The sequence below is a fragment of the Geospiza fortis genome, unplaced genomic scaffold, assembly GCF_000277835.1.
Source record: "Geospiza fortis unplaced genomic scaffold, GeoFor_1.0 scaffold10, whole genome shotgun sequence".
Taxonomy (NCBI): domain Eukaryota; kingdom Metazoa; phylum Chordata; class Aves; order Passeriformes; family Thraupidae; genus Geospiza; species Geospiza fortis.
In genome coordinates, this window is record NW_005054326.1 from 3,808,311 (window position 1) to 3,816,594 (window position 8,284).

Consider the following 8,284-nt stretch of genomic DNA (forward strand, 5'->3'; position numbering starts at 1 on the left):
TGAAATCAAGCTGAATCTGTAGTTCTTCTCTCATGTTGTTTTAGTTCCTGACAGCTTGTAAAATGAAAGAACTGGATGTTGCCATGGAGCATAAATCTGTGTCTTTTGTTTTGTTATGGAAACTATTGGGTAGGAAACTCACAAAGGACAAAAGCTGAATCAAGTTAGGAGGAGAAGGTAAAGCTAAGAATTCTAATTAGACTTAAAACTGGTAATAGGAAACAGAAATTAAGGCTGGTTTTGAAAATGAAAAGGGAAACTTAAGACCTGGTAGGCAACTGTGAGCTGAGAACACAAATTTGACAATGTAGTTAGTGAAGGGGAATTTCAGATTTTAGCTATTTGGTAGCAGTAATCTGTAACCAAAGAATGATCTGGCATGGAGGGCAGGAAGATGTAGTGGTGGGCTTGGCAGTGCTGGGTTAGGGATTGGACTTGGTGATTTTAGCAATCATTTCCAATATTATTGATTTTATGATAATAAGAAAGCCTTTAGATAATCTTCCTAGTGTTAGTAGTGTTCTAACTAATATTGAAATTGACTCTCTGTACAAATATGTCTGTCTCCATCAATATGACTTATACTAATTTCATTCTGAACCTATCCAAAAAAACGTTTCAAAAGTTTCCATTCCTGAGAGAACAAAAACATGGCCACTGGTGGTGTCCCACTTCTCCATGCCTCCCTCATTTCACTTCTGGGGGAGATTTTGGCTCCTCTTTCCTTAATTCTTTGAGGACCCCTTTGCCTTAGAAGTTCTCAAAAGGGAATTTTATTTGGAGGGTGCACCTTTGGATGTGCCACTGAACATCTTCAATTGCAGCTTTTCTAGTTTCTGTTTTGTTCTAGATACATGTAAAATGTCTGTCTGTTCCTGTGTGGACTTATATTTGAAAAAGCTTGTGAGCTTTTGGTAATTGCTGCACTTAAGTTTCCTTCTTTTTAGTTCTGAAAATATAGGCAAATTGTGAAATCCAACAATTTTATGGTATTGAATGAAAGTTTTGAATGTTTTCGAGGTGTAATTTTTCACCATTTTAATGGATTTGTGTGTGAACTAAAGGAGAGCTCTGCATGGGTTATATTGGCCCTTTAAAAGAATAATTTCTTCCTGTGTAGTTGGGTAAAGGGATACATTTATGTGCCATAATAATTTTTGAAAGCTGTTTTACCAGTCAGCAGCAGCTGGGTAGATCTGACATGCCCTCTGGAAAATAAGATTTATGTTTATCAGTTTCAGTGATTTGGCACAAAATATTCGGGAGTTAATTGAACCCTGTGTTTCTAAACACTGTTTATATTTAGTGTATTATTTCTCATAGAATGTTTATATTCAAGTTACATAAAGTCACTCTTTAATACCATGGAACCATGACATGAATATGCCTCATACAAGCCTTCCTGTTGCCTCCTGTGGTTAGTTGAACACTCTGATAAGAAATAATATCAGATATGCCAAGCTCTGAGTAAATTACTGCAATCAGCCCTGTCTGCAAACATGAGGTGACTTATTCATCAGGGTTTTTAAAAAAACCCAAGCATTTTTTGGTTGGTTGTTTAATACCTTTCTTGTAATCCTTTGCCATGTACTTTAAATAAAAAAGTAACACTGTATCATCAGTGGAGACAAAATCTGTAGTTGTGTTTGAGAACATTATCTCATGGATTCTTTTAAAATGTTAATTCAATGTTAACATTTCAATATGAAACAGGGCTAAGATTTATTTTTTCTTAAGTAAGCAAGTCAAATGTGGTTTTATAATTATAAAAGTAGTATCTTGCATTCTTGGGGCTTTTTAACTGCTCAGATCCTTAGGAGTTTATTCTGTTTTTCAGATATCGTGGCAATTAGACAACCAAAAAAGGGTTCCTAATGTAGCATTTTTTTAGGAATGTAAATTAAATATGATTACTCCTTTTAGTGTAAGACAGAATCGTGAGATTCATTAACTCTTTTAATTTACTCATGATTAGCCAGACTTAATTTTGTGCTGAAATATGTCTTCTTTAGAATTTAGACTGTGTTACTCTAATACATATTGTTTATATGCAGAAGTAACTTCCATTTTCAGTAGGTTTTTTGTAAGTACTATCTAAGTAATCCCCATGTTACCTTTAGTGTGGAAATTCACCTAAACAAGTCTATGGGTCATTTAAAAAGGCATGAGAAGGAAAATCGTGTTTGTGATGAAAACAGGCTTATTTTGCATTCCTGGGGATTTAATAAGGTGAACTGAGGGGGTATTCCAATCAGGGGATTGCTCAGGCCCTAATTAGGTTGTGTTGCAGTCAGGAGTGTTGGAATTCTGATTACTCCTCTCTGAAACCAATTATAATTCTGTGCTGCTCCAAGCAGAGCCACAGCACAACTTACAATGCCCAACATGGCTTGTTTAAGGATAGCTTGTGAAAATATTGTTTATCACAATATATATGTGAAAACATGAGCAGTTCATCCTTAGCCCCAGGAAATAATCCCCAGAATGCCTCAAACCCCAGATCCTGTAACTCTGGTATTGAAACCTTGAGTGGAACAGCAGTGGAAGAAAGTTGACTGACTTGTCTTTTCTGTGTTCCTGGCATAGGTAAGTGTTATTGTTGGTGGATTTGTGAACGTGCCTTCCTTTTGGTTTACAAAGGAAAAGAGAGTTGCCATTTTGTAGCTTCTGTGTCCAATGCTGCCAAGCTGGTAACCAGAAAAACAGAGTTTTCTTTCATTCAGAGCTAAGTCCACTCCTTCCAGATGTCCTGCTGCAGACCTCTGTTGTTGTTGATGTATCTTCCTGTACTTCCAAATGGCTTACACTTCCTTCTAGTCCCTTTCCTGTATTTTGGGGACTTATTTGTTGTGAAAGGGACAGTATTTCTCCACATGGGTCTTTCACTAGTGTGGTGTCCCTGGGCAGACCAGGTACTCAAGTGTGAGGACAAACCCCCTCAATTCCTACTCCTGACTGGTCCTTAATATGGCAGCAGTGCTGAAAATGCAACTTACACAAGAAGCCAAATATTGAATGACCTATTTTCAATTTTCAAGGACCTGGATATACCAAAGCCCTTAGAATTAAACTCAGTTATCTTTGGAATGTTCGCTTGTTGAATGTGTTTGGAAATCCATTAATAGAGACCATTAGATGCTTTGTAGAACAAACCCTCAAAAGCCTTGGCCATTGTTAAGCATCTCACGTTCTAATCTTCCTTACAACAAATAAACCATCCACAACACAGTCACGAAATTTGTATTAAAAACCACAGGAAAGCAAATTAAAAATTAACTCAGTGTTCTGTGTAGGCCAAGTTTCCCCTTCTCATGTTTACCTAATTTTGTTTAATTTCAGTCTTTCATGTCATTGTTGTTTTAAACTTTTATCCCTGGTAATTAACCACGGTAAAGAAAAGTAAATGTAGATCTTGGAAGTTTTGCTTGTGGGATCACATCACATCTGAAGATATTTACCACAAGCAACATAAGAATTTCTCCTGTGCTCGTTTAGTCAAGCTTTTGTTCCAAAATTGTCACAGTTCTGTAAATAGATGAGTTAATAGTTTTAATCTGTTTTATTTCTCATCCTGTGAACTATCCTCTAATGTAAGCTTTAAAGAATATGAGGTTACAGGCAGGTGTATTTATTGGATGGGATTATTTCCTTAGATTATTTTATGCAATTAATAGTTTTCTGAAAGACAACCTGCATGAATCAGATGTGTGTTCCCTTTATAGAAATGAACTTCAAGGTGCAAAGTTCTTCCCAGCCCTTGCTGCAGTAGGAGTTTTGTCCACCAGTTTTCAGTTTAAGGTGATGGGTTTTTTTCAGATTTTCAGAATGTAAGAACAGAGAGATTTTCCAAGCGTGGAGTATGTGGGGGCCATCAGATTTTCTTTCAAAAATATTTGTGCCAATAATACACCTCTGAACTGAAAGGCTACCCTCTAATAAACAAAGGAAATTTTAAAGGATTTCATTACAAAAGAAGTTAATCTAGAATCAGGATATCTTTTTTTAGACATAGTTTATCCCTAGTGAGGGAAAGCTCTGAAATGTGGCCAGTTCTCAGCTCTTTTAAACATCAGCTTAGCTTATTAAGTTTCCAAGTTGACATCCTGGCTCAGAAAGGCCTGACACATGAATAAAAGGACAAATCCAAAATTGTTGCAAGGGCTTGTATTTCACTTCCAACTTCTATGCTTGTTCATGTGCAAGTCACACTAGAATTCAAGTGAGCCTAGAATATAAAACAACATTGTTTTTTCTCATGGAGAGTATTTTCTCATTTTTCTATGGTGGCTGGAAAAGGAGAGATTCCTTGGGATTTTAGAGTATGAGTACTTCTGTACAACAGTGATGCTACCATGGAAGTCTCTCTACAGAATTCCAGTAAAAGCAAGGTGCAATCAAGTCTCATACTTTCAGATATCTGGCTAGCAAAAATATTTTATCATTGATTAAATGACCTTTACATTTTGAAAGCAATTATAAAAATTGCAAGGAATCTGTCCCTCCCCTTCTAGTAAGGATGAATTCTATATGTGCTGACTATAGAATAATAAATAGAATGTTAAATATTATAAAAATTTGAAGGTTAATAGAAGATTAGGAGTGAGTTTGCAGTTTGTTTCTGGCAGGAGTCTGTGAGAACATTGTTTTGTGGAAAATAAATCCTTTGCCCTCACATACCAATAAAACTGAGCTATCTAGATAAACCCAGCATAGTATTCAAACTAAGTTGGTGATCCTTACTGGTATGGATCAACACAGTTTCAACCACAAGCAGTTGAATATGCTTGTGGACACTCAACAAATATCCACAAATATTCAACAAATAAAAAATTAAATTTTTTATATCGCTGCAAAAAATACTTCTTCTAAATAGTTTTATTTGTATAATCTCTGTTTTAGCTAATGCCTGAATTAAAACCCAACTAGTCAAATACTGCATTTTATTGAGTTAATGCATCTTTTCCACAGGTTAGGAAAGAATTTGCATTGTGTCCTCTGCTCTGTTTTATCATTCAGCAATTGGTTAATTGCATTTCACCCTTAAATTAAGTAGCAGCAAGTTATTAATGGTGGAGACAGGATGCTGAATTAGATGAATCATTGTCTAATGCTATAAAGCATAAAAATTCCAAAGTACTTTTGCTGTATTTAATGCAATTTGCATGTTTGAAGCAGTGTGGTAACTTCCCATTAGTAACTTTTATTTTTAAAGATGACTTGTTTTGGTCATCCTGACTCTGCAATTTTGAAGTAAAGAAGTGGTTTTATGTACTGACTTCCATTTAGCTAGTTAAACAAGCCAATGATGCTTGAGCAGGGTATTCTTTTGGGTTGACTTTGGCTTTTGATACAGAGCTTTTAAGGAACATTCTAAAACATAACCCAGCAACGTGTACAACATTATTTGTATTTCATAGTGATGTTACATGTGAGTAGGTTTAACATTTTCACACAATGCTGTATGTCTGGGAAGCGTGTGTTTTGCATGGTCAGAATTGCTTTTAATTTTTTTTTCCAAAAGAGATAGGAGAGGATAATGACCTTAGCTTTGTTTTTCCTGTTGCCTTTATTCTGACTAGCTTTTTCCTGTAGTAAAAAGAGCTGAAAGAAAGGGGTTTGGTAATTTGTTACTCTTAGGGAATTCGGGAAGAACTGGGATAATGGTCCTATTTTGGCTATTTAATTCAAGAGGGTTTCTCATAAATTCTAGCTTCTGGCCTTACAATAAATTCTGCCTGGGCAAGTAGCTGTGGTTTCTATTGCCGGTGGAATGAACACATTATGCACTAGGGCTGTGCAAGTAGGTTTGTATTAAAAATAGGCTGGGATGTCCACTTTTGGCAAAACTGTAGTTAATAGTGTGTCTGCACTTTTGCCTTTTTACGTATGAGGAGAAATTTTAGAGATTATCTGGTACTCAGTACATAACACACTGGAAATACGGGATGAAGTGATGTTATCATTTGGGTGTTTAAACTTCTCATATTGGGCACAGTGCAGTTTTTCAGTTGCTGGTGAGGTGGTGTGCTGTCAGTTCCAGGACTAAATACTCTGACCAGTGATCATGGATCTTACGACATTTGAATTTACTTTCAGCTCAAGGTCTTCTAAAATTATTTCAATGTATGAAACTTAAAGCTAAGGTTTGTTCTTTACCTGAGCTCAAACAAGGGGTTCAGACTAATTTGCTTATTTTACCTCATTTAATTTTAGAATGTTTTGTTCAGTCATTTAGATGTGTGAAGATTTTTATAATGGTTTGAGGAAATAATGTTTTTTCTGTGATTTTTATAATGCATCACATATCAAACTAAAATGAAGGCTATAGAGAACTTAAGAACTTAACTATTTGTTCTGTCAGAAGCCACCATGACATTTTGGTATTGAAGAAAAAGCAGTATCAATTCTCTGACAGTTTTTTTTTGGATTAGTAGAGAGGTCAGAAAGTGGGGAAGAAGCCAAGGTTGAGTGGGTCTCTGGGCTACCTGATCTGGTGGAAGGTGTCCCTGCCTATTGCAGGGAGTTGGAGCTACGTGATCTTTAAAGTCCCTCCCAACCCTTAAAATCCTGTGATCCTGTGATTCTGTGATGATCCTTCCCAACCAGTGTCTAGGAAGTTCATTGCACAATATATAGAAAGAAAAATTAATTAACAGGAACACTCATATTGAAATCCTACCCTTGACTTCATGCAACAGGTGCCATTGGCTACATTCTGCTATAACCTTACTTGAAATGATTCCATTAAAAGGAAACTGTTTCTAGAATGCCAACTTGGTATTGGGTCACTGGCTGTAGATTTATGGAATGTCAGCCCAGCAGCATAATTAATAACTCCTCCCTAACTAATTAAGGAAGAAAGTGGTGTTTCAGCAGTGATAAGAGTATTTGCCAAGGATAGCAATTAATCAAAAGACTTCTAATGTCATTGTTGTTGTAATTATAAGATTAGAGATACTGATCATCAAGCAGCCAAATGTGTGTTTCAGTTTAGAAAATGATCTAATTAGTAAATGACTTTTTTTTTAACTATTAAATTTGTGTAGTTGATTATCTTGAAATTTGCCAGATATTTGGGTGGGTATCACACATCTGTGTGTATTTCCTACTGAGAAACCTATAGTATTGTGCTATATAGGGAGATTTTTCTCTCTTTCACTTGGCCAACTAGTGGAACAGTCAGATACAGCATCAACCCTGTAGTACTATTTAAACTGTGTTAATAGTGAGTATGACAGAAAAGGAAGTTTTTTGTTTCTAAATGTGGAATTTTATGTATTTTCCAAAGAAAAATAGTAATAATAGGTTAATTTAAAAATTTTAACAGCCTCTACGTGCCATCCAATGAATAATATTTATTTCATTGGAAACTGAAAGTTCTTTATACCATTTTAATAGGATTTCAGCAGTTGCCAGTGAAGGCTGCACAGCAAAGTGCATAAGGTGACTCAACCCTTGGCATGTGCAAGATCTGTCTGAGAAATGCCATGGCAGTCTGATGACCGTTCTCTAACTGTGTTCCCTAAGAACAGAATTATTTTGTTTTCTTTTGTACTGGTTACATGAAACATTCCTTGCTACAATAATTTAGGCAAAAGAAAGAACCCCAAGGTCCAGGCTTAATTTTTGCCAGTGATATGTGGCTATTCTGATTCAGGCAGAGTATAAAGATTCATGTACAGAGGTTACACTTCTTTGAGAGTTCAGTTTTTCTGAGTGCTCAAATTTCTATGAATGAAAGAATTTAATTTAGTAAGAGATAAATTGGCTTTTTTGAAAGTAAACTTACAGTTTGCTAAATACCTTGCAAACACCAGTAAATGTATTCTTATACTTTGATTAAGCACAAATTTTAACATTTTTAAACACTGAGCTTGTGCTGAGAACTGCTACCATGGTACAACATTACTGAAGAGCAGAGATTTTAGCATAAGAGGATAGTTAGAGAAAAATTTGGAAAGGTAATTGAAAAATTGTCAGAAGATTTTATCTTTTTTATACATTCTTGGGGTTTTTTTTAAGTATTCAAAATTTTATTTGATGTGTATTTTATGTTCCATGAAGGAAATGTATCTCTAAAATAAAGACTGTTTGAAAGATGGGGATTTTTTTCTTTGTCTGCATTTGGGCCAAAGGTCTGTTTTCTGTAAAAGTCATGTCTGTTTTAACTTACGCAGTCATTTTGACTACTTCAGTATATTGATTACTAGTTAAGAATAGTTTGGTACCCTGCGTATAAATAGCCCGATGAATATTTGGAAAGTGGCCAAAAGACTTTATACTA

General features: G+C 35.4%; 1 protein-coding gene across 2 annotated transcripts in view; it reads left to right on the top strand.

Moving 5' to 3' along the window:
- The window catches only part of CCDC91 (coiled-coil domain containing 91), a 112,736-nt gene that overhangs the window by 51,987 nt on the left and 52,465 nt on the right, over window positions 1-8,284 (top strand). The window lies entirely within an intron of this gene.